The following is a 27,616-nucleotide window of genomic DNA, read 5'->3' as shown; positions in this document are numbered from 1 at the left end:
AAGGTGTTGTCATAAGAAAAAAGCCGAAACGCTGTGTCGATAATTTTTGATTCTTTTTTAAGGATTATGTTCTGTATTTTATGACTTGAGTAGCAAATTCAAATGTATTTTTCTTCATGTTTTTAATTAATTGTGGTAATAATATGTTTTTATGAAATACTACTAATAAAATTTGTATATGGTTTTTACTATCAAATTTTTTAGAACAACTTTATTTACATAGTGCATGCCAGAATTGTATACCAAATCTTAGAATTTTTTGATTTAGAGTGTTGACATATAAGCTTGCAGTACTGGAACCTCTTACCTCTCGTTCTTTGTCCTCTAATGAACAAACTCAGATAGGTCTAGTTGTCTGTACTAGGAGATCCACAATAATATCTACATAGTGGCCCTTGAGTCTAGTTTACAGACTTGTTTTTACGGGACACCACGTGACTTTTTCTCTTCCATTCCCCCTGGTCCCAGACAAACCCATAGAGGGGGCCTCCTAATTTTTCTTGCATGTGTGTAATGTACCCTTGAAGCACAGAGTCCCACCCCGTGCACATGTGTGTAATGTACCCTTGAAGCACATATTCCCACACCGTGCACATGTGTGTAATGTACCCTTGAAGCACAGATTCCCACACCATGCACATGTGTGTAATGTACCCTTGTAGCACAGATTCCCACACCGTGCACATGTGTGTAATGTACCCTTGAAGCACAGATTTCCACACCGTGCACATGTGTGTAATGTACCCATGAAGCACAGATTCCCACACCCTGCACATGTGTGTAATGTACCCTTGAAGCAATGATTCCCACACCGTGCACATGTGTGTAATGTACCCATGAAGCACAGATTCCCACACCATGCACATGTATAATTTACCCATGAAGCACAGATTCCCACACCGTGCACATGTGTGTAATGTGCCCTTGAAGCACAGATTCCCACACTGCGCACAAGGTGTGTTTTACCCTCGAAGCACAGACGCCCACACCGTGCACATGTATGTAATGTACCCTTGAAGCAGATTCCCACACCTTGCTGTGCCCCTGTGGTTATGCCCCCCTAGGATTAAACCCACTAACTTGAAGCACAGACTCCCACACCGTCGTGCACATCTATGTAATGTACCTTTGAAGCATGAATTCCCACACCGTGCATGTGTGTGTGTTGTGCCCTTGAAGCACAGACTCCCAGACCGTGCACATGTATGTAATGTACCCTTGAAGAACAGACTCCCATACCGTTCCCATGTATGTACTGTACTCCTAAAGCCCAGACTCCCACACCGTCTGTGCACATCTATGTAATGTACCTTTGAAGCACAGACTCCCACACCGTGCACATCTATGTGATGTACCTTTGAAGCACAAATTCCCACACCGTGCACATGTGTGTGATACCCTTGAAGCACACAGACTCCCACATTGTCCAAATGTATGTAATGTACACTGAAGAACAGACTCCCATACCGTGCACATGTATGTACTATACTCGTGAAGCACAGACTCCCACACCGTCCGTACACATCTATGTAATGTACCTTTGAAGCACAGACTCCCACACCATCCGTGGACATCTATTTAATGTATCTTTAACGCACAGACTCCCACACCATGCACATGTATGTAATGTACTCTTGAATCACAGACTACCACTTCTCCGTGCACATCTATGTAACGTACCCTTGAAGCACTGATTCTCACACCATGCACATCTATGTAATGTACCTTTGAAGCACAGACTCCCACGCCGTCCGTGCACATGAATCTAATGTACCTTTGAAGCACAGACTCCCACACTGTGCACATATATGTTCTGTACCCTTGAAGCACACATTCTCACACTGTACACATATATGTTCTGTACCCTTGAAGCACAGACTCCCACACTGTGCACACCTATGTAAGGTACCTTTGAAGCACTAATTCCTACACTTGTGTGTGTACTGTACCCTTGTGGTTATGGCCGCCTAGGATTTAACCCTCTAACTTGAAGCACACCATGCACATGTATGTAATGTACCCTTGAAGCACAGAGTCCCACACCGTGCACATGTATATACTGTACTCTTGAAGCACAGACTCCCACACCATAAGTGCACATCTATGTAATGTACTTTTGAAGCATAGACCTCCCACACCGTTTGTGCACATAAATCTAATGTACCTTTAAAGCACAGACTCCCACACCGTGCACATGTATGTAATGTACCCTTGAAGCACAGATTCTCACACTGTGCACATGTATGTTCTGGACCCTTGAAGCACAGACTTCCACACCGTGCACATCTATGTAATGTACCCTTGAAGCACAGAGTCTCACACCATGCACATGTATGTAATGTACTTTTGAAGCACGGACTCTCACACCATGCACATGAATGTAATGTACCTTTATAGCACAGACTCCCACGCCATGCACATGTATGTAATGTACTGTGAGGAAGTAGCCGGTTTGGACGACAATCGTACCTTACCGTGGACTAACAATGGACTGCAACACCCACGATCCTTTACTGTTTCTTCTCAGGAAAGCGAGAACGCCGAGTACCGTAACCCGGAAGGGGAGGAGTATCAACCCGGAGGTGATACGGCAGAACGAATAACAGAACGCCATAAAAACGGAAGGGTGGAAACAATCGGCATCCACGTTGAAGACGGAGAAAGGAGTACCGAGAAGGAGACCGAAGACGCGGGACCCGAGGAGACCCAGTTCAGCCCCGAACAGGACGTCGAAGACGACAGCTGGTGCGAGGACTGGTGGTGTCCGGTGGATGCTGGAGAGTGGCCGTGACTCTAGGAAGAGTTACGGCAGGGTTGGCGAGTGATACCGACTCAAGGGAAATTGTATTGGGAAGCGGGTGGAAGAAGACACGGGAAGGGCAATTGAGTGTTTATGACCGTTGCTAGTTAAGGGCACTATTCAATTGGGTAAAGCCAAATCACGAGTATCCGTATGTGGTAGTTTAAAGATCTTGATAATACGGTTCATTCTGACAGCCCTATTTCTTTTTGACACGGTACACGTTTGTCGAGTCTTGCACTAAGCTCTGCGACTGATCGTATTTATGAGCACTCAGTACCTGCCTAGGCACAATATAGCTTCCGCCAATATCCTGAATTTCCCTTACCACTATTTTCTCCCACTTTCCCTTTCCCCACACATTACCCCGTCCGGTTTCTTTTTGTCCCTAGTCACGAAAGGTGTGGTGACTGTATTACTGCTGTCTCATAAACTTATTTTAGAGTTCTCACGATACCCTCCTTTATCTCCCTTCTCTTATGAGCCACCGGGGCAAACCTCCACGTCCTGAAGACCTGACGAAAACCGCCCGAGCCCTTTCATCGCCGGAGACCTCCCCGGGGACCTCAGACGAAGAAGAAGACGACAAGTTTGAAGATTCCCTACCTACACCCGTTACCTCATCCGTTGTATTCAATAAACCTGTTTCCTTTAAACCACCACTACCGCCTCCACGCCTGTTTATCAGACCCGCCCTCTTACATGTACCTTTGAAGCACAGACTCCCACACCGTCCGGGCACATGTATCTAATGTACCTTTGAAGCACAGACTCCCACACTGTGCACATGTATGTAATGTACTCTTGAAGCACAGATTCTCACACTGTACACATATATGTTCTGTACCCTTGAAGCACAGACTCCCACACTGTGCACACCTATGTAAGGTACCTTTGAAGCACTAATTCCCACACTTGTGTGTGTACTGTACCCTTGTGGTTATGGCCACCTTGGATTTAACCCTCTAACTTGAAGCACACCGTGCACATGTATGTACTGTACTCTTGAAGCAAAGACTCCCACACCATAAGTGCACATCTATGTAATGTACCTTTGAAGCATAGACTCCAACACCGTCCGTGCACATTAATCTATTGTACCTTTAAAGCACAGACTCCCACACAGTGCACATGTATGTAATGTACCCTTAAAGCACAGATTCTCACACCGTGCACATGTATGTTCTGTACCCTTGAAGCACAGACTCCAACACCGTGCACACCTATGTAATGTACCTTTAAAGCACAAATTCCCACTCCATGTGTGTGTTTACTGTACCCTTGTGCACATGTGTACTGTACCCTTGTGGTTATGGCCCCCTAGGACTTAACCCTCTAACTTGAAGCACAGATTCCTACTCTGTGTATGTCTATGTAATGTACATTTGAAGCACAGACTCCCACATCGTGCACATGTATGTAAGGTACTTTTGAAGAACAAACTCTCACACCATGCACATGCATGTAATGTACCCTTGTGGTTGTTGCATGTGGTTCTACAGTGTCACACACCTCTAAGTAAAACCTCCAATGCAAGAGAGTGGGTTCACGTAGGTCACAGACAAGGGGTGGAGTGCAATGCTTGCAGTGTTGTCTGGAGAGTTTTTGGGCTCCCGGGCAAGGCAAACCTTGGGTCCCCCTGTTTGTAATCGCTTTGAATTGTATTACCCGCTTTTGTGTTAGTTATAGGACGCACAATGCCAAACAAACTTTCGGAAATGCTTTTCACACAAAACAGTTGAAACATCTCTTTCTGAGGACCCCAAAAATCCTTAAACTGACACTGGGCAAAGATAGGCAGAGGTAAGCAGAGAAAAGAAGAGAGGTTTGGATCCGGCAATGGAAACAGGAGAGTTAGATAGAGAGAACATTTACTTTCTCAGGGGCCCCTTGGAAGGTGGGGGCCCAGGCAATTTCCCTTTGTCTTAAAACATCTCTGATGGTTGTTTTCGGCACCAAAGTTTGTTTGGAAATTCATAAGTTCGATGCTTACATTTTCTCAATAGAGTAGGTTGGTAAGGAGGAATTCACTTTTACAAGTGAACTACCTCGAAAAATCAAAAAAATCTCACTAGATCTGCAGGTTAATCAACTCGACCTAACTGTAATGTACTTGACCTCTGTGAGCAAATGTGACAAGTTAACAAGATTTAAAGGCATTTTTAATGCTCATTCACTTTGTGAGCAATAAAGAGGTCTTTAAATCTTATCTTGTCATATTTGCTCTGCTTTAGGAGACAGAGGTCAAAAGTCAGTGTGTCTTCCTACTCACCAGAAAGGGCAAGTAGGACTTAAAAGTAGCACGCACTAATTAAATCTGGCTCGCAAATGCGAGCGGGCGAGTGGATTTTTCGAGCCCCGATATACATAGAAATACGATATGGTCACTTGCACCATCAGCCAAGTTGTCGAGGCCCAAAAACAGCCAGCTAGGGTGACCAACCGTCCATAAATTTCACGGACAGTCCGTAATTTCGGCCGTCTGTCCGTTGTCCGTGAAGGATTCTTTAACGGACGCCATTTGTCCGTAATTTTAACCGGGCACAGCTTGCCCCCACCTCCCTTCTTGACTCCGAGGCTGTTCCAAAGCTCAGACCCCCAGCAGCACTGTAGAGGCACAGCGGGATGGCCTCACACCTCCAGCCCTTGATGAGCTGTTAAGAGGTGCTTGAAGGTGACAGAGGGAGGGGCTGCAGGTTCGGGAGCAGGGGGCATTCATTCACATGCAAACAGCCCTGAATGTGTCTTGTATCTGCTATTTAGAGGGGCCGCCGCCTCACACATTCCATTTTTACCCAGGGCCCCAAACATCCTAGACTCGGCCAGATTACACCCCGGATTACACCGAGGCAGCACCTGCTTCTCTTCACCGAGTTTAAATACTGTCACTAATTTGTAAGCAAACCTCGGTTCTTCAAACATACATAATGTAATACAATAAAGAAATGGCACAATTGCACCCACACTGATTAACAAAGTATGGAGGACAATCAGTTCAATCAGTTCTCTCGGAGTATCTCCTGTCAGTACTGTACATCACAGTGGGGGATGGCATTTTGGACAGAGAGCCTGTCTTCTCGTTGTCTTGTGCAGGAGGGAGCGAGAAGCCCAAGATGATACTAGAATACTGCATGCCCACCCCTGTGCCCACCCTGGTGGATCACGTTCCCTCTCCTGTGATGACTCCTGCTCCTGTCCCCCCATGTGAAGGCTCCAGCCCCCCCCCCCCCCTGCCTGTGATGAATCCTGTCTCTGCCCTGGGTGGCTTCTGCCCCAGTCCTGGAACGGCCCCTGCAGCAAGGGTGAAGTTCTTGATGGGCCTCTTCTCAAACGGGCTCAGCTCAAAAATAATATGGAAAGGTGGGCGAGTAAGTAAGTGAAGGGATGTGTGAATGGTTGGATGAATTAGTGAAAGGGTGAATGGATGAATGAAAGATTGAATAAATGGATAATGAGAGAGGATGGATGGATTGATGAGTGAGGGGAAGGATGGATGAGAGAATGTAAACAGCTGGATGTATGGGAGGAAGGGTAGCTGGATGATTGATGAGGGGAAAGATGGATGAGGGGAAGGATGATGGATGGATGGAGGGGAAGGATGGATGGAGGGGAAGGATGGATGGATGAGGGGAAGGATAAATGGATGAGAGGATGGATGGATGGATGGAGAGGATGGATGGATGGATGAGGGGAGGATGGATGGATGAGGGGATGGATGGATGAGGGGAAGGATGGATGGATGAGGGGAAGGATGGGTGGATGGAGGGGAAGGATGGATGGATGAGGGGCAGGATGGATGGATGAGGGGCAGGATAAATAAATGGATGGATGGGTGAGGGGGAGGATGGATGGATGAAAGGAAGGATGGATGAGGGGAAGGATGATGGATGGATGGAGGGGAAGGATGGATGGATGAGGCGCAGGATGGATGGATGAGGCGCAGGATAAATGGATGGGATGGATGGATGGATGGGTGAGGGGAAGGATGATGGATGAGGAGAAGGATGGATGGAGGATGGAGGGGAAGGATGGATGGATGAGGGGCAGGATAAATGGATGAGGGGATGGATGGATGGATGGAGGGGAAGGATGGATGGATGGATGAGGGGCAGGATAAATGGATGGATGGATGGAGGGGAAGGATGGATGGATGAGGGGCAGGATAAAAGGATTGGATGGATGGATGGATGGATGGATGAATGGATGGGTGAGGGGAAGGATGGATGAAAGGAAGGATGGATGAGGGGAAGGATGATGGATGGAGGGGAAGGATGGATGAGGGGCAGGATGGATGTATGAGGGGCAGAATAAATGGATGGGATGGATGGATGGATGGGTAAGGGGAAGGATGATGGATGAGGAGAAGGATGGATGGATGGAGGAGGGGAAGGATGGATGAGGGGCAGGATGGATGAGGGGCAGGATACATCGATGGGATGGATGGGTGAGGGGATGGATGGGTGAGGGGAAGGATGGGTGGATGAAAGGAAGGATGGATGAGGGGAAGGATGGATGGATGACCGGAAAGGATGGATGATGAGGGGAAGGATGGATGGATGGATGATGAGGGGAAGGATGGATGGATGGATGATAAGGGGAAGGATGGATGGATGGATGGATGGATGATGAGGGGGGTGGGTGAAAGGATGGATGATGAGGGGAAGGGTGGATGGATGGATGATTAGGGGAAGGATGGATGGATGATTAGGGGAAGGGTGGATGGATGGATGATGAGGGGGTGGGTGAAAGGATGGATGGATGGATGATGAGGGAATGGATGGATGATGAGGGGGTGGGTGAAAGGATGGATGGATGATGAGGGGAAGGATGGATGGATGATGATGATGAGGAGAAGGATGGATGGATGATGAGGGGAAGGATGGATGGATGGATGGATGATGAGGGAAAAGGATGGATGGATGATGAGGGAAAAGGATGGATGATGAGGGGGAAGGATGGATGGATGATGAGGGGAAGGATGGATGGGTGATGAGGGGAAGGATGGATGGATGATGAGGGGAAGGATGGATGGATGGATGATGAGGGAAAAGGATGGATGGATGGATGAGGGAAAAGGATGGATGGATGAGGGGAAAGGATGGATGGATGAGGGGAAGGATGGATGAATGATGAGGGGAAGGATGGATGAATGATGAGGGGAAGGATGGATGAGGGAAAAGGAAGGGTGGATGATGAGGGGAAGGATGGATGGATGATGAGGGGATGGATGGATGGATGGATGATGAGGGGAAGGACGGATGGATGGATGGATGGATGATGGGTGGGTAAAAGGATGGATGGAGAGTGGGTGAAAGGATGGATGGATAAGTGGGTGGGTGAAAGGATGGATGGATGAGTGGGTGGGTGGATGGTGGGTGGGTGAAAGGATGGATCAGTGGATTGGATGGTGGGTGAGTGAAAGGATGGATGAGTGGGTGGATGAGTGGGTGGGTGGATGGTGGGTGGGTGGATGATGGGGGGTAGGTGGATGAGTGAAATGATGGATGGATTGATAAGTGCAAGGGTGAATGAATGGACATGAGTGAAAGGGTGGGTGTAAGGATGGATGAGTGAGTGAAAGGGAGGGTAGATGGACAAAAGGATGAATAGATGTGTGAAGGAGTGAAATGATAGATTGATGAGTGATGGGGCAATGGATGGATTCATGAGTGGATGAGTAGATGGATGGATGGATGGATGGATGGGTGGGTGGATGGATGGAAGGAAGGCTAAGTGAAAGGGTCGATGGAGAGAGAAAGGGAGGATGGATGGATGACTAAAAGAGTGGATGGGTGGAACGATTAGTAAGTGAAAGGATGGCTGGATTGGTGAAAGGGTAAATGGCTGAATGGATGAGTGAATGGATGAATGGGATGAAGAGTGGATGGATAAGTGTACAGATGGATTGGGTGAAAGGGTGGATGGATGGATGGATAATGGAGGATGAGTGAAAGGATGGATGAGGGGATGGATGAGTGAAATGATAGATGGAAGGATACATGATGGATAGGTTTGCAAACGGTTGAATATGTTTGGAAATGGCTGGGCTTACTTATATACTATTGCGCGACCTCTGATGTGTCTGTAAAACGTACCTATTGTCCTGAAGTTTTGTCCTGAATTTTGACCTCCTGTCCTGAATTTGTGTCCTGAATTTTGACCCTTTGTCCTGAATTTTTACACTCACCGTCCTGAATTTGCACCAATGCCAGTTGGTCACCCTACAGCCAGCGAGCTACAGCACCACAGTATTTCTCGTGTCTGTATGTGAACATCTCACAGAAATAAGTCACATCCTGACTACCAGAGCTAGCTGCAGGTGGGGCCCACTGGCACTCGCTTGAGGGGACCGGTCCTTATTTTTCACCATCTGACTCTGATCCACAGCATGAGGGATAAAGGAAGAAAACAGAGAAAGAGAGGAAAAGATAGACAAAGGAGGAAAACAGGGATGAAAAAGAACTCGGAAGAGAGAAATAAAGAGGCACGAAGAGTAGGGTGGCGGAAGAAAGTGGCATGAGGCGGAATGAAGACCAGACCCCCTTGGTATTCATGAGATAAAGAGACAGGAGGAACAGGTAGGTGGAAAAAAGATGCATCATGGGGTGGAATCAAGATTAGGCATCCTCGGTATTCATGAGATAAAGAGACAGGAAGAGTAGGATGGTGGAAGAAAGAGGCCTGAGGTGGAATCAAGATTAGACACCCTCGCTATTCATAAGATAAAGAGACAGGAGGTGCAGGTAGGTGGAAAAAAGATGCATCATGGGGTGGAATCCAGATTAGACACCCTTGGTTTCCAGCAACCCCGGCATTTGACCATGCATGCGGCTGACTCCCAAAAGAATTTGCACCCATGGACTTGTAGCAATGGGTGTCCTGGATTTTTCATTTGCCCTTTCAAAAAAAATTCAAAGATCGGGCTGCCGCAATCTTGATTTTTTTTAAATTATGTCCCCACCCTGAAAAAAATTCTTTGGACGCCCACCGCGTCACCGCGCGCTGTTCCTCTAGATACAATCTGTATTAAACAGGAGCGGCGTGGATCTTTCCTGAGATAAAAGTTCACCACTGGTGCTGCGCGCCTCGCTCGTTGGAAGCAGGAACACCAGCTCTGAGCAGCAGACACCAACGGAACTCACGCTGCGTTCACTGCAGTGAACTCCCAGGTTCTTCACCCAAGTTGTGCACGAGCCGAGCAACCTGCAGGAAAAGTCTCGCTCCTCGTGTTTGAAACTGTTTCTGAAGTCCAACCCGCGTCCATGGTTGCACGTCACCGCTTGAACATGCCAGTCACCTCCTGGGGCCTTATTTATGAAGGCCTTGCGCCGCCGGTGCGTCACTTTTTCCCATTTTAAAAGTGACGCACCGGCGGCGCAAGGCCTTCATAAATAAGGCCTCAGGTGTTTAAGGTACCGCACACACGTGTGAGTTGACTAGGGCCTGGGAGGGGGCGGAGCCCCGGGACATGGCCTTTTAAACCACACAGCATTCATGCCAGTCACCTCCTGGTGTTAAAGGGACCACACACACGTGTGAGTTCACTAGGGCGGGGGGGGGGGGGGGAGCCCCGGGACATGGCCTTTTAAACTACACTGCATTCATACCTGGCCAGTGATTGTCCACTCGAAGTGGGACCAGACACAAAGAACTACAGAGAGTCAGTGTATATGGTGTTTACGAACGTCATGCGGCGCTTTGCCCCGAACTTGGCTACAAAAAGTTCACCAGGAGGCCCAGTGACGCGGCAGAGCCGGTTCTCCCGCCCAAGGTCACGCTCTACGAATTCCTCTGTTGAGAATTACGTTTCCAGGTAAGAGTGGTGCATGGTTTCCTCTTCAGACACGTGCAGGCTGTGGCTTCGCCCTGTGGAGTGTGCGTGGTCCAAGAAGGGCCCTTCATGGCACCGCGGGCCCACTGTGGCCCTGATCCAAAGCAGGGCGCCTCGCGCACGCCCGCACCACTGGCAAAGTAACTCTAAGCCTACCTGCACAGCGCCCCCTCGAGACATTCTGCAATCAAGGGGAGTGGTCACGTGCTCCCGCTCCAGACTCCATTTCACTGAGCCCCTGGCCTCCTATTCCTCGTGTTAGGGTCTTCACTCGGCCCTGTGACCCCGCAGCATCGTCTGAGACGGTGTCTAGATTAGAAGACCCCATGCCTCCCCCCCATACTTAGGTGCTGCCGACAGAGAGCTCCACCAGCAGGGGGGAGGTAAGTGGCCTCTCCTTTTTCAGAAAAAAAGACCGCCATTTATTAGCGTTTTGAGATGCTGGAAGGGCCCATTCCAGCTAGTTGAGTCAGAATTTGTGTAAAATGCAGAATATTCTTTTTAACCTGCAATTATAACTCTGGCTGATTTGATCACCAATGAGAAATAATCCACACAGCACGAAACAACTCTTCACCTGATTTCTTCTTGTGTTTGGACCTTTATATTTTTATTCCAAGGGTGCAGACCACGTGATATTTCTGATTTACCTACCTTTTTTCTGACCTTTGTGTAAAGATACCAATTAGGCTGGTTGAACACTGGCCCGTGGCGACCCCAGAGGGACAAGCCCGTGGCGACCCCAGAGGGACAAGCCAGTGGCGACCCCAGAGGGACAAGCGTAGAGCTCAACCAGCAAGTCCACTCGGGTATGAAGCCAAGAGCCAGAACAGCATAGAACTGTTAGAAGAGGAGCAAGATGGAGGCGAAGATGACGACCAGAGTGAGGAACAAGGCCCCAGGATGGACAGAGGGCTGGCAGGGAGGAGAGGCAAGAGAAGGCCACGGAAGGTGCATCTGATGGCGTGGATTTATGTCCTGTTCTCTTAGTTGCCGCAGTCTCGCTGCTTGAGAGCGCCCATTGCCACACACAGGCTCTCCACTAAGAGCATCCAGATGCGAGTCGCCAAATAAGACCACCCTTATATCCAAACATAGGCCTCCGAGGAACAGTGCCTCATAACTAAGAGCACCTCAAAACCTCAACCTAGCCCCCAAAAAGAAGACCCTCGCATCTAAACACTAGTCCCCAACTGAGAGTGCCCTCATAACAAAACATGGGCCTCCAGCTATGAGTGCCCTCATAACCAAACATGGGTCTCCAGCTACGAGCGCCGTCATAACCAAACATGGGACTCCAGATACGAGCGCCCTCATAACCAAACACTCCAGCTTCGAGCGCCCTCATAACCAAACACTCCAGCTTCGAGCGCCCTCATAACCAAACACTCCAGCTTCGAGCGCCCTCATAACCAAACATGGGTCTCCAGCTACGAGCGCCCTCATAACCAAACATGGGCCTCCAGCTTCGAGCGCCCTCATAACCAAACACTCCAGCTTCGAGCGCCCTCATAACCAAACATGGGCCTCCAGCTTCGAGCGCCCTCATAACCAAATATGGGTCTCCAGCTACGAGCCCCCTCATAACCTAACATGGGCCTCGAGCTACGAGCGCCCTCATAACCAAACATGGGCCTCCAGCTTCGAGCGCCCTCATAACCAAACAAGGATCTCCAGCTACGAGCGCCCTCATAACCAAACATGGGCCTCCAGCTTCGAGCGCCCTCATAACCAAATGTGGGCCTCCAGTGAGGAACGCCCTCATAACTAAACATGGGCCTCCAGCTATGAGCGCCCTCATAACCAAACATGGGGTTCCTGCGAGGAACGCCCTCATAACCAAACATGGAGCTCCAGGGAAGAGCGCCCTCATAACCAAACATGGGCCTCCAGCTATGAGCGCCCTCATAACCAAACATGGGTCTACAGCTACAAGCGCCCTCATAACCAAACATGGGTCTCAAACTACGAGCGCCCTCAACCAAAACATGGGACTTCTGCGAGGAGCGCCCTCATAACCAAACATGGACCTGAAACTACGAGCGCCCTCAACCAAACATGAGACTCCTGCTAGGAGCGCCCTCATAACCAAAAATGGGCCTGAAACTACGAGCGCCCTCAACCAAACACGGGCCTCCAGCTACGAGCGCCCTCATAACCAAACATGGGTCTCCAGCTACGAGCGTCCTCATAACCAAACATGGACCTCCAGCTACGAGCACCCTCATAAACAAACGTGGGCCTACAGTGAGGAACGCCTTCATAAATAAACATGGAGTTCCAGCGAAGAGCGCCCTCATACCAAACATGGGGTTCCAGCGAAGAGCGCCCTCATAACCAAACATGGGTCTCAAACTACGAGCGCCCTCAACCAAACATGAGACTCCTGCTAGGAGCGCCCTCATAACCAAAAATGGGCCTGAAACTACGAGCGCCCTCAACCAAACACGGGCCTCCAGCTACGAGCGTCCTCATAACCAAACATGGACCTCCAGCTAAGAGCACCCTCATAAACAAACGTGGGCCTCCAGTGAGGAACGCCTTCATAAATAAACATGGAGTTCCAGCGAAGAGCGCCCTCATACCAAACATGGGGTTCCAGCGAAGAGCGCCCTCATAACCAAACATGGGTCTCAAGCTACGAGCCCCCTGATAACCTAACATGGGCCTCCAGCTTCGAGCGCCCTCATAACCAAACATGGGTCTCCAGCTACGAGCGCCCTCATAACCTAACATGGGCCTCGAGCTACGAGCGCCCTCATAACCAAACATGGGCCTCCAGCTTCGAGCGCCCTCATAACCAAACATGGATCTCCAGCTACGAGCGCCCTCATAACCAAACATGGGCCTCCAGTTTCGAGCGCCCTCATAACCAAACGTGGGCCTCCAGTGAGGAACGCCCTCATAACTAAACATGGGCCTCCAGCTATGAGCGCCCTCATAACCAAACATGGGGTTCCTGCGAGGAATGCCCTCATAACCAAACATGGAGCTCCAGGGAAGAGCGCCCCCATAACCAAACATGGGCCTCCAGCTATGAGCGTCCTCATAACCAAACATGGGTCTACAGCTACAAGCGCCCTCATAACCAAACATGGGTCTCAAACTACGAGCGCCCTCAACCAAACATGGGACTTCTGCGAGGAGCGCCCTCATAACCAAACATGGACCTGAAACTACGAGCGCCCTCAACCAAACATGAGACTCCTGCTAGGAGCGCCCTCATAACCAAGAATGGGCCTGAAACTACGAGCGCCCTCAACCAAACATGGGCCTCCAGCTACGAGCGCCCTCATAACCAAACATGGGTCTCCAGCTACGAGCGCCCTCATAACCAAACATGGACCTCCAGCTACGAGCACCCTCATAAACAAACGTGGGCCTCCAGTGAGGAACGCCTTCATAAATAAACATGGAGTTCCAGCGAAGAGCGCCCTCATACCAAACATGGGGTTCCAGCGAAGAGCGCCCTCATAACCAAACATGGGTCTCCAGCTACGAGCCCCCTGATAACCTAACATGGGCCTCGAGCTACGAGCGCCCTCATAACCAAACATGGGCCTCCAGCTTCGAGCGCCCTCATACCAAACATGGGATTCCAGCGAAGAGCGCCCTCATAACTAAACATGGAGCTCCAGGGAAGAGCGCCTTCAACCAAACATGGGCCTCCAGGGAAGAGCGCCTTCAACCAAACATGGGCCTCCAGCGAGGAACGCCCCCATAACTAAACATGGAGCTCCAGGCGAGGGCGCCCTTATAAACAAATATGGGGCTCTAGCCAAAACACCCTCATAATCAAATATGGGTCTCCAGGGAAGATCTTCCGCATAACCAGAAAAGCACACTCATAGCCAGAAATGGGCCTCCAGCTACAAGCGCCCCCATAATTAAACATGGGACTCCTGTGAGGAGCGCCGTCATAACCAAATATGGGCCTCCAGCTACGAGCGCCGTCATAACCAAACATGAGACTCCAGCTACGAGCACCCTCATTGCCAAACATGGACCTCTAGCGAAGAGCACCCTCATAAACAGAGGAGCAGACTCATACGCAAACACAGACCTCCAACTAAGATCAACTCTCGTACCAAACATGGACCTCTAGCTACAAGCGCCCTCATAAGCAAACATGGGGAGCCAGCGAAGATCTTCCTCATAACCAGAAGAGCTCACTCCTAAACAAACGCAGACCTCCAACTAAGAGCACCCTCATACCCAAATGGGGCTCCAGCGAAGATGCCCTCATAACCAAACACGGGGCTCCAGGGAACAGCTCCCTCATAACTAAACAAGGGGCTGCCGCGAGGAGCGACCTCATAACCAAACATGGGTCATCTGGGAAGATCTTCCTCATAATCAGAAGAGCTCACTCATATGCAAACACAGTCCTCCAACTAAGAGCAACTCTCCTACCAAACATGGACCTCCGACTACGAGCGCCCTCATAACCGAACACAGCCCTCAACGAATATACGACCAAAGCGAAACAGTAAGCCTAAAAAACACACAAGGCACCTCCCCCAATAATCTCCCACAGTAAGTCCAATATCCAAAGTATTGTTGTTGTATGGTGTGCACATCCACTACTCCCGCTGTTTCCAGGGAGCAGTCCCAAGGACCAACGTTGACAGTCCTCAACGAAGAGCAACTTTATAACCCAACACAAGCCCACAAAGAGGAGCGCTCGCCAACCCAACATGGGCTCCAACTAAAAGCGCCATCAAAACCAAACATGACTACCAAGAAAGAGCAACCTCATAACCAACAATGGGCCTCCAACTTAAAGCACCCTCGTAACCAAACGTGGGAGCCCGACTAACAGTGCCTTCAAACCCAAACATAAGCCACAAAAGAAAGGCGTCCTCATTGCCAAACATGCGCCTACAAAGAAGCTCACCCTTATAATCAAACAGTAATCCCAAAGACACGCACTCACTTAATCAAACCAGAGAACACAAACCTGAGCACCCTAATAACCAAACAGGGTTCTAGCTAAAATAACACCCTCGTAACTCAACATGGGCTTCCAAATAAGCGCACTCTCATAACCAAAGTCAAGCTAACAAAGAAGATCAATCAACAGTCAAACCTGGGCTCCTGCAAATACCGCCCTCAAAACCACACATGATCCACCAAAGAAGAGCAACATCATAGCCATACAAGGACCTCCAACTTAAAGAACTTGAGGGCATCCAACTAAGATGGCCTCAAAACCAAACATAATCCCCTAATGAAGAGAGCCCACTTGAGCAAACACGAACCCAGGGAGCTCCTACTAAGAGCGCCGTTATAACCAACCATGGGGCTTCCAATTAAGAGTGCCGTCAAGAGCGCCCTCATAACCAACCATGGGGCTTCCAACTAGGAGTGCCGTCAAGAGCGCCCTCGTAGCCAACTATGGAGCTTCCAACTAGGAGCTCCGTCAAGAGCGCCCTCGTAATGAACTATGGAGCTTCCAACTAAGAGCGCCGTCAAGAGTGCCCTCATAACCAACGAAGCTCTATATACCAATATCCCCCAAGACCACACCATCCAAGTACTATCATCTATTTTGGAGGGGAAGGATCTTGGTGGAGGAAATAAAGATTTTATCATTGGCTGTGCAGAACTGGTATTAAAAAACAACCTCTTTTTATTCAAGGATGAGCTGTTTAAACAAGTCAAAGGGACCAGTATGGGGGCTACATGTGCCCCCAGCCTGGCATGCCTATATGTCGGGCATTTTGAAGACAAACACATTTACAATGAACTGGCACCCTATTTTGAAAATGTGTCCCACTGGCACCGTTTCATAGATATAAAAATTAAAGAGGTTGAGGGTTTTTTGGAAGTCGAATTATATACTAAGCCGACAGACAAAAATACCCTCCTCCAGTACCAAAGCAATCATCCAAAGTCCCAAAAGGACAATATTCCCTTTGGAGAATTTTTAAGATTGCGTCGAAATTGTACAAGTCTAACAGATTTCTATGAACATGCAGAAAAAATGAGCAAAAAACTGGGTGAGAGAGGGTACCCAAAAAAGTTAATCAAACAATCCATGAAGAGGGCCAGATTTTACAACAGAGAAAATCTATTAGAGATTGATAGGGCCAAGAAAAACATGGCGGACAACAGAATTGTGTTCGTCAGCCAATATTCGGGTCTCAGTAACAAAATTAAAAATATAGTAAATCGGAACTGGAAGATCATTAATACGGGTCTCCCAGCACCGATACCAAAGCCCCTGTTTTCGTTCAGACGAAATAAAACAATCAAGAATGCTCTGGTCAAGACATACAAAAACCCGTCTACCTTGGTACAAACCACCCTGGCTAATAAGAACAAAGCAACAGGAAACCACAAATGTGGAACCTGTTCAATATGCCCGAACTGTATTGAAACAAAGAAACTGGTATTCAATGGCAAAACTTTGGTACCAAGGACTCTTAATAATTGCAGGAGCAAAAATCTAGTCTACTTGCTAGTCTGCCCTTGCGGGTTAGGCTATGTAGGCGAGACAGGCAGGGAGCTGCGTACAAGATTACTGGAACACAGATCCTCACTGAAAAATAAGAAAGATAATGCTCCCCTAGTACACCACTACCAAAAAGAAAACCATGGGTGTAATGAATTTACATGGTACACTCTAGAGAAAATAATTGTAAGCAGAAGAGGGGGCAACATAGATGCCCTAAGAAAAACACGAGAACAATGGTTTATGTGTTTTCTAGACACAGTGGACAAGGGTTTAAATTCCAAAGAAGACTGGATGAAAATTGTAGCCTATAATTAAAAGTAACCTGGAATAACGAGACTAACTAATAATTAAAAGAACCAGAGCCTACAAACCTGTAAAAATAATTGAGGAAATCCGCTAACTACTTGACCTCTCTAGTAATAGGATGAATGTAAGAAAATCATTATGCCCGTGTGTTTTGCCCCTTTGTTATACTCTGAGATTCAAACTGTATACTGCGGTGCATTAGTATCACATAAAAACAATGGTGGCAAATAAATTAATAGGTACATGCAAATGGAGCATTAAAGAGCACGCATGCCCTATTTAAATAGAGTAATAGGAGTGATCAGTAATCCGCAAATGGTGTGGATATAAACAAACAAGTACGGACCCAATAATACAAATATAAAAAAAAAAAAAAAAAAAAAAAAAATAATCGAGCCGCGAAAGTCGCACCAAAGCGAGGCTTAGCACGCATTTTAGGATGCGTGCACAAAACAACTATGGGATCCGCCCAGTGGGCTGGCTCGCACACAATAAATGAAAAAGAGGCGAGGCACGCATAGGAAAAAGCGGAAATCACGGTCTAATAACATCCGTCTGCTCATTATAGTTACCCAGCTGATTTGGATGTAACCAATCAGTGGGCTTTAAAAAGAGGAACGAAGCGCGGGTAATTCAGAACGCTACGGGAAACCAGACGTAGGATTGCAACGGCACGGGAGTGGAGAGACAAGTGCTGCCGCTTTGCAAGGTAAGAAGGCTAGAATGTAGCGTTTGGAAGGTGTGAGAGGGAGGAAGAATAGACATTAACTTTTGCTCCTGCTATCCTCTCTTTGCCTCTCAGATTAAAAGACTGACCCGGCCAAGTATCCGCTCCGTACCAAACACTGCGACTGAATGAGCAAGGTGGGTCGTGTTGAAAAGGCCTAAGAAGGCATCCTAGTAAAATAGGGGGTGGCAAAATTTAACAAATATGCATTATCTATCACTAGAGACAAGCAATTTTTAAATAAGGCGGGACGTGCCCTTCCAGCAGACGCGACCAGGGGGTTACCGCCAACTAGATAATAATAAATAAAGGTAAATCCGGATTAGAAGTCCTAATGATTAAGATAAATTAAAATGTTTAATGATAAGCGGCAGTGAAGGACCAATATATACTTTTTTACAGATAACCCCTGCGCAGGACTGTTGACTTGATTTTATCACGTGGAAAGAACAAGCAGCAAGGAAATCCCTAGCAGGTATAAAATGTAAAAAGCAAGCCAACTCTAGGAGATCTAAGTAATGGATCTACAATAGTGTAAAATGCGGAGCTGTAAATATCTCCTTATCTTTCAGACTAGCCCTGCCCTATAATATGCCTGTGCAGGACAAACAGAGAAATTCTTCCTAAATATGACATAAAAGGTAAAAACTGACCCTAACCCGTGTGTATTGAATTCAGTCCAAGTATAAGTCTATACTGCCAATATGCGGGTGGGTGACATTGAATTGTAATAGCACACATGGTAAGATTGGATAACTGTAGGTACTAAGTTGGCTACTAATGATGAGACATTGGTATAACCTGATGGAGTCGCTAAGGGTGGTTAGAAAAATGGTTCTAACATAGCAAATAAGAAATGAAATTGAGAGGTTTTTTTAAACAAGATGTACACTACCTTGGATGTATAAAGTTTGATTGCACTAGGGATAGGTGCGGTAATGTAATGATTAAATTGGCAATATAAAATAGATACTGATGGCCATATGTTTGCTCATAGGAACTTCTAATTTAAGGCAACCATCCAGTGCCGCTGATAAAGGGAGACGAAAATACAACAGTCTTGAAAAAGATGGCAAGAATATGAAATAAGCCATCGAAACGCGTCGACGCAAAACGAATTGCACAACTGAGTAACCGTGTCAATTTTGCAAAGTACAATAAGTATATGTACCCAAGATTGCCAGTCTGAGATTGATACACTCGGTGTGCCATAGCTGGAATGACAAAATTGTATTGTCTTTATGTGTCTCTCTTTGTTGTGGTGTAGCAGAATTTGATTTATTTATCCTGTACTGTCCATTGAGCTCGTCATTGATTTTCCTTCTGATATTGTGTTCAGTTGCATTATAAATTGTTAGAAGAAAAGGTTTTTTGCTTTCTTCCCTTTGTTTTTATCATGTGTAATATGGTAACACCATATTTTTTAAATTTGTGACTGTCATTGTTTTTAAGAAAAATAAATTTATATCAGCCTTTTTATATACGTATTGGTTTGTTTTATAGTGTTTAAATGTTTAAATATCCAAAGTTAACATGTGGGCTTAACGAATAAACTGTGCCAAGGGAAACACTCTATTCCACTTTGCCCTCATAACCAACCATGGGGCTTCCAACTAGGAGCGCCATCAAGAACGCCCCCCTCATAACCAACCATGGGGCTTCCAACTAAGAGCGCCGTCAAGAGCGCCCTCATAACCAACCATGGGGCTTCCAACTAGGAGCGCCGTCAAGAGAGCCCTCATAACCAACCATGGGGCTTCCAACTAGGAGCGCCGTCAAGAGCGCCCTCATAACCAACTATGGGGCTTCCAACTAGGAGCGCCGTCAAGAGCGCCCTCATAACTAACCATGGGGCTTCCAACTAGGAGCGCCGTCAAGAGCGCCCTCATAACCAACCATGGGCCTTCCAACTAGGAGCGCCGTCAAGAGCGCCCTCATAACCAACCATGGGGCTTCCAACTAGGAGCGCCGTCAAGAGAGCCCTCATAACCAACCATGGGGCTTCCAACTAGGAGCGCCGTCAAGAGCGCCCTCATAACCAACCATGGGGCTTCCAACTGGGAGCGCCGTCAAGAGCGCCCTCATAACTAACCATGGGGATTCCAACTAGGAGCGCCGTCAAGAGCGCCCTCATAACCAACCATGGGGCTTCCAACTAGGAGCGCCGTCAAGAGCACCCTCATAACCAACCATGGGGCTTCCAACTAGGAGCGCCATCAAGAACGCCCCCCTCATAACCAACCATGGGGCTTCCAACTAAGAGCGACGTCAAGAGCGCCCTCATAACCAACCATGGGGCTTCCAACTAGGAGCGCCGTCAAGAGCGCCCTCATAACCAACCATGGGGCTTCCAACTAGGAGCGCTGTCAAGAGAGCCCTCATAACCAACCATGGGGCTTCCAACTAGGAGCGCCGTCAAGAGCGCCCTCATAACCAACCATGGGGCTTCCAACTAGGAGCGCCGTCAAGAGCGCCCTCATAACTAACCATGGGGCTTCCAACTAGGAGCGCCGTCAAGAGCGCCCTCATAACCAACCATGGGGCTTCCAACTAGGAGCGCCGTCAAGAGCGCCCTCATAACCAACCATGGGGCTTCCAACTAAGATTGCCGTCATAACCAATCATGGGGCTTCCAATTAAGAGTGCCGTCAAGAGCGCCCTCATAACCAACCATGGAGCTTCCAACTAGGAGCACCGTCAAGAGCGCCCTCATAACCAACCATTGATCTTCCAACTAGGAGTGCCGTCAAGAGCGCCCTCATAACCAAGCATGGGGTTTCCAACTAGGAGTGCCATCAAGAGCGCTCTCATAACCAACCATGGGGCTTTCAACTAGGAGCGCCGTCAAGAGCACCCTCATAACCAACCATGGGGCTTCCAACTAAGAGCGCCGTCAAGAGCGCCCTCATAACCAACCTTGGGGCTTCCAACTAGGAGCGCCGTCAAGAGCGTCCTCATAACAAACCATGAGGCTTCCAACTAGGAGCGCCGTCAAGAGCGTCCTCATAACAAACCATGAGGCTTCCAACTAGGAGCGCCGTCAAGAGCGCCCTTATAACCAACCATGAGGCTTCCAACTAAGAGCACCGTCAAAAGCGCCCTCATGACCAAACACAAGCTCCAAACAAGCATTTGCAATGCAATCGGTATCGTCTTTGGGACCTTACATGCATTTAGCTCTGCAGCACATTAGCCTGGGTGCTGACACATATTTTGTTCTTTAACATGGAGGGAAAGTAAGCACCAAACTGGGTGACACGCCATGTTTGGGAACACATGGAGAGAAATATTGCCTTTAAGCAGGAAATAGTATAGTCCAAAGCTCTGTTTTTAATATAGAATCAGGGCCTTTGGTGGTCATATCACTGAAAATACAAGATTTGAAAAAAATATTATTGTCTACGGGTGCTCGTGGAAGACATTTTCTTTGGACTGGAATCTAGAGAATGCTAAAGTTATTCTGATATTTCACTGACCTCTGCTGGTCGTTTTCTATCAAGACAGTTAAATAGAGGCAGTTGAACAGAAATAAAGACCCTAAGTGGAAGCAGACAAGTGCTAGGGCTGATCTCCAGAGCCCACAAAGTACATACACATATAAGTATATACTAAAGTATATACAAGAGGTTCCGAATGCTCGACCTAAAAAGAGGACCCAAATTCGGGCGTTGAACCAAGAGTAATGTTCTTGAGCAGAAAGAGACCGCTTAATAGTGGGTCTGGTGTGAGCGAAAGGAGCAGGGTCTAACACCCCGGATTACATCACCTGTGTCACATATATTCCTTTGTAGGATTCGACTCTAAGTCTGATTTCCTTACCCCTTCATCAGTTTTATGAATGAGTTCCCTGCTGAATTGTACAAAGTGTACTCCCTCCCGTGATGATTTTGTCTGTGATCCGCAGAGCGCCAAAGAGCCCTTCATGGCTCAACTCCTGCTTTAAAATGCTGCAAATAAAAAACCTTACAATTTGCTGTGGGACCAGAATTAGACCACGAGCATCCATTTGTTATTAGGGTCCACCCTCCAGAGAGTCGTGTGAAGTGGGCCTGCAAAATAGATCCATTGGGTGATAGCTCCATAGTGCGGCGCTAAAGCACCCCTGATGAACACCATGGGACGGGGCCATATGGGGCTACAAAGAGCCCCGCTCAAGGCCGCAGGGCGCCTTTTCACACCAAAAAAAACTTTATAAATTGAGTGAGCCAGTTTAATGCAAATGTGAACTAGACAGGGCAACATTTCCTTCAAGTGGATTCACTTTTTTGCTCAAATGGTGTAAATGCTCAACTTTACAATGTTGTTTATGGGGATTTTAGTGCGCTGCCAATGTGTCTGCGGGCTTGTGGCTAACATGCACCGTTCATGCATCACCCAAGGTAAACATGCATTAGAATGGTATGTTTACCATGAGGCATGTCATGCCACAGGGCTGTGCCACGGAGCACAATTGTAACCCAAGACGGTGACGCAGCACCGCACTACTAAGCTTGGCTGATGAGGGGTGATGCCCCGAAACCGGTCCCAGGATGCTTGTTTCCAGTCCAGAGAGGGACAACCCTTGCATACGTCTATGTACTCCAGAGCCAAACCCTGAGCCCTTGTACATATATATATATTTTTGTAATAATGCACTGTAATTAACAGCTAAAAAAAAGCCTATAGCCTATAGTGTGGCGATTTTTTTAACTTTATCAGTCAGAGCGAACAGCAATTTTTTGTTAAAATCTGTAAATTATGCACTGAGTGGGAAACTACTTGGTGAGTGCAGCAAAATCACATATGCGCAGGAAAAGCTGCATAGTCACATTTTTCGGTTGCCCTGCAGATGGCCGAAGACTGGAAACATTGGGCCAAATCAACATAAGAGGGGGCTTTAAGTGGGCCGGGTCCCTCTGGGTCTTAGGCCCGGCAGCAACAAAAAACAACTTTGAAGCAGGTCCCTATTGGGCTCTAAATTCATTTCCTTAACTGGGAAAAAAACTCTCCCTCATCAAGGACAGTAAAAGCCTTTAATGTTTTGCTCATCAGACATGCAGTCTCTGTTTACATTTCACACGCTTTACTTCATCTTGCATTCCCCAAGAGTATTTGCTTTTTTCAAAGTGTTGCTTCTGTAGTTTTTCCATGCAGCATCTGACTCCGGTGTGGTTTATACTTTGAACTGAGTCACCTCCAGGTGGTTTAGTGCATTCCGTAGGTGGGTGGGTGTCTATCACGGCCATTGAATCAATCAATCAATCAATCAATCAACAAAGCACTTGCAGCGCGCACTACTCACCTGTGAGGGTCTCAAGGCGTTGAGGGGGTGGGGGGACAGCTACTGGCCAAACAGCCAAGTTTTGAGGAGTCTCCTGAAGGTCGGCAGGTCCTGGGTCCGGCGCAGCTGGGTGGGGAGGGTGTTCCATGTCTTTGCGGCGAGGTGGGAGAAAGATCTGCCGCCGGTGGTCGCCCGGCGGATGCGTGGGACGGTAGCGAGGGTGAGGGCTGCGAGCGAAGCTGGCGGTTCGGTGTGTAGAAGGACAGTCGTTCGTTGAGGTATGTTGGTCCGGCGTGTGGAGTGCTTTGTGGGCGTGGGTGAGGAGTTTGAAGGTGATCCTCTTGTTGACCGGGAGCCAGTGCAGGTCTTTCAGGTGGGCGATGATGAGGGTGTGGCGTGGGAGTCCGAGGATGAGGCATGCGGAGGCGTTTTGTGTGCGTTGGAGTCTCTTCTGGAGGGAGAACTCTGGAGTTGAGGCAGACAGTGTGAGTTTCTCCCTGTGCCTTTCATGAGCCAATGAGGTGTGCAGACTACACGCACATCCAAGTTTTGGCCTCTTTAGAGAGCATTAGTTGCAAATGTGCCAGTGAAGTGTGAGGTGTGCGTATGGAAGATTTCAGGAAGATATGAGGAGAAAAGGGCCATAAATGCATAATGATGGCTAGTCTGCACAAGAAGGTGGTGTGAGGGGTTGAATGGTGGAGTCTAAGGCACGTCGAAGACCACTCCCCACCCCTTACATAGACATTTTTAAAATTCAATTCATAGTCTGCTATTTTCAGAATTGAAATATTTTCGATTGTAATTTATCACATCAATTCTGTTACAGCTAACAAGCATTGGCAAAATCAATAGTGCTGGATTGTTTTAGGTGTACATGTGTTGGTTGTTGTGTGACATGTCCAGGTGCAATAACAGCAAACTCCTAGAAAGGCCCACAAATGCAGGTCGGGTGGCACGCTGGGTGAAGAACAAGATTTTAGTTTGCATGGGTTAAGTTTCACCCTTTAGTAATAGGCCACACCCCTTGGAAAGGGTTCCACTTCATTGGCCACGCCTCTTTTAGAGAATTCCCACCTTTTTCATCCCACTTAAAGAATGAATTTAAGATTTGTGTGGGGCCTCACATCACAAAGCTCGAACAGAAGTCAGTATACAGCCACTTACCATTGTAAAAGCCTGCTTGGGCAGTAGGCACATTAACCCTGTGTGCAACCATAATGCCACTTTCACCCATGAAACAGTGGTTACACACAGATCTCCTCAGCCGGCTTATTAGCCGTCTACGCTACTTTATTAGGTAGGGTTCATGCTTTTTAACTTTTGCTATTTTGTTTTTAGGTTTGCGCTGGCTGGAAGCACCTTGGGGCAGATTTACAAGCCCCTTGCGCCACGTTTACGCCGCCTTGCGTGACACAACTGCAGCGTAAACGTGGTGCATCCCTGCGAGGCATTTAAAACGTGACGCATCTAGGGAGATGTGTCACGTTATAAAGCCCAGCGCCACAATGGGGGCGTTCCCACGCAGGGTGGGCGTTCCGGCGCCTGTGCGCCTCGCAAAAGTGCCTGCGTGAAATCTACAAGATTTCACGCAGGCACTTCCGCGACGCTGCTACGTCAATTCCTTACACCTGCAGGCGTAAGGACTGACGCAGCATGTTAAGTATTGGGCTGCCCTGAGCATTGCTGGAGTTGCATCGCGCTTGCGACGCGACTCCAGCGATGCGCCACCCTTACGGCACAGATGCGTCACGCATTTGTGCCGTTTTTGCCCCATGGTGCCCCGCATTGTAAATGCGGCGCACTATGGGTGGCAGAGCTGCGGCGCACAATAACTGGCGCATCCCTGGGGAGGCGCCAGTTATTGTAAATCTGCCCCTTAGGGGCTTGTTTACAAGGTCTGTGCGCCGCCTGTGCCTCACTTTTAATATGGTAAAAATTGACGTACGGGCCGCGCAAGGGACTTGTAAATGAGGCCCTTAACATCTCGGACAATCATATTTAGGGTGACCAGATCTTGAGAACCAAAAACTGGGACATGTTGCAAACATAGAAGAAGAACTACAATTTTACATCAACCGTGCTGCACAGAATGACAACTCTTAGCAACATAGGAACACAGAAGAAGCACTAAGAAAATAAATAAAATGTAATTTATAAAACCAGCATTCTGGTCACCCAATCATATTCAACACACAGATGTCAGCAGCAAGCGCATTGACCTCCGGAGCTGCAGGCTCACCGGAGTGGTGATTCGGCTTGAAACAAAGAGCACGTGGCGAGCGAGGAAGGCGCCGGCCAGCAGGGGGCGCCGCCTCCTCGTGATGGAGGGTGCATGCTCCCTCGTGTACGTGCAGGAGAGTCCTCCAGACCCGGAGCCCGCCCTCCCCACCCACCCCGGGCCCCCGGGGGCACCAGCAGAAACTTGAGACTGCGGCGGAGCTCGGCCAAGTTCAACTCCCCGGGCCCGGCCCGCCCCTCCCCGCCCGCTTCCTGCCCCCTCGACCCCCAGCCCCTTCACTTGTAATGCCATTCATTATTCATTCAAGCTTAAAAAATGTCAGCCCCGGTCACCGCGACCTGCCGTGTAATTATTATGAATTGTCTGCTCACATGCATCTGTGGAATGGGGGGGGGGGGGGGGGGCGGGGGGGATAAGAACTCCGCCCCAACCACAACACGCACTCTCTGACGCGCATACATACACACGACCGCAAAATACAAACACAAGACAACGCACCATATATGCATGAAACACCACATTACAGGCACAGGGCTACCAAGCACCGCCATCACACACACACAATGGTGCTCACAAACCATCTCTACCACGCACATGCAAACACCACTTTGTAGGCACGTCACAACCACTGTCACAACATAAGCCAACGTCACCTTACACTTACATGAAACACCACAACACAAACACGTCTACAAAACACACAAGACATGGCACCACACGTGCATGAAACGCCAATCTACAGGCATATGGTTACAAAGCATGCCGTCTCACGCAACACACACACAATGCTACCCACAAACCCTTTCTGCTACACACCACACGCACGTGCAGACAAAACCACTTCCTAGGCACATGTCACAAACTGACACAACACAAGCCAACGTTACCTTACACTTACATAAAACACCACAACACTGACACAAATCTACAAAACACACAAGTCACAAGACATCGCATCACACACATGTGCATGAAACACCACACTACAGGCTTATGGCTACAAAGCACGGCCATCTCACGCAACTCACGCAAAATGCTACGCACACACCATCTCTGCCGCCCACAACACACGTACATGCCTGAGGCAGCACCAGTTCGTAGGCACAGATCACAAACACACCGACACAACTCAGGTCATGGTCACCTCACACAGCAAAGTCGCAACTCACAACAGAGACTCAACTAGACAAGGCACTGCCACAGCAACACACGCACAACACTTTCCCCACGACACGTGCACACACCCCACAGCAGGCCAGCGATTCACAAGTGCACTCGGAGGCTTTGCCCACACACAACTGACACGCACACATTCCACAGCACATGCACGCCCAGCAGAGCCTCCGCTGATGCCACGCACACCCCTACAACACAGGCGCACTCACAACCACGCACGAACTCACAACCCATGCAGGGCGTGAGAGTGCCAGCCCTCGACCCACAGTAACGTCCCACCAAGAACCCCCCACGGACCGGAGCACCCACCGCGGGCTCCCAAAGGGTGCCCTTCACAGCTCCCAGCGCCCAGAAGCCCCTCACCTGCAGTCGGACTGTCCCGGGGTCGGCGGGGGCAGTGGGGGGCTGGTAGCGCCCAGAGCCAGGGGGGGCGAAGGCAGGAGGCGCTGCAGGCAGCAGCCGAGGCTGGGAGTAGAGAAAGTTTCGTGGAGGAGGCAGCTCGGGTTTCAGGCGCGTCACAGGCACAGGCGGCCACATCACCCTCTGCAGCAGGAGGGTGGAGGGCGAGTGAGCTGTGTGCAGGAGAGGCAGCGGGGTCCGCAGAGCAGGCCACGGGGTGCCACCCACCCCACGGGGCCCTGCCACCTCAACCACAGGGGGCCACATCACCCTCTGCAGCAGGAGGGTGGAGGGCGAGCGAGCTGTGTGCAGGAGAGGCAGCGGGGTCCGCAGAGCAGGCCACGGGGTGCCACCCACCCCACGGGGCCCTGTCACCTCAACCACAGGGGGCCACATCACCCTCTGCAGCAGGAGG

At 48.8% G+C, this 27,616-nt stretch overlaps 1 protein-coding gene across 2 annotated transcripts in view; it reads right to left on the bottom strand.

Moving 5' to 3' along the window:
* Positions 1-27,290, bottom strand: part of SLC38A5 (solute carrier family 38 member 5) — a 418,440-nt gene extending 391,150 nt beyond the window's left edge. The window contains exon 1 of one of the 2 annotated variants that reach the window (XM_086940341.1): positions 27,166-27,290. The gene's annotated coding sequence lies outside the window, so the exon portion shown is untranslated. The remainder of the gene's footprint in view (positions 1-27,165) is intronic. The other variant, XM_086940342.1, reaches the window with a different exon arrangement.
* Positions 27,291-27,616: the final 326 nt, after the last annotated feature.

The sequence above is a fragment of the Lissotriton vulgaris genome, chromosome 10 (genome assembly GCF_964263255.1).
Source record: "Lissotriton vulgaris chromosome 10, aLisVul1.2, whole genome shotgun sequence".
Taxonomy (NCBI): Eukaryota; Metazoa; Chordata; class Amphibia; order Caudata; family Salamandridae; genus Lissotriton; species Lissotriton vulgaris.
This window is presented reverse-complemented; position numbering and strand designations above follow the sequence as displayed.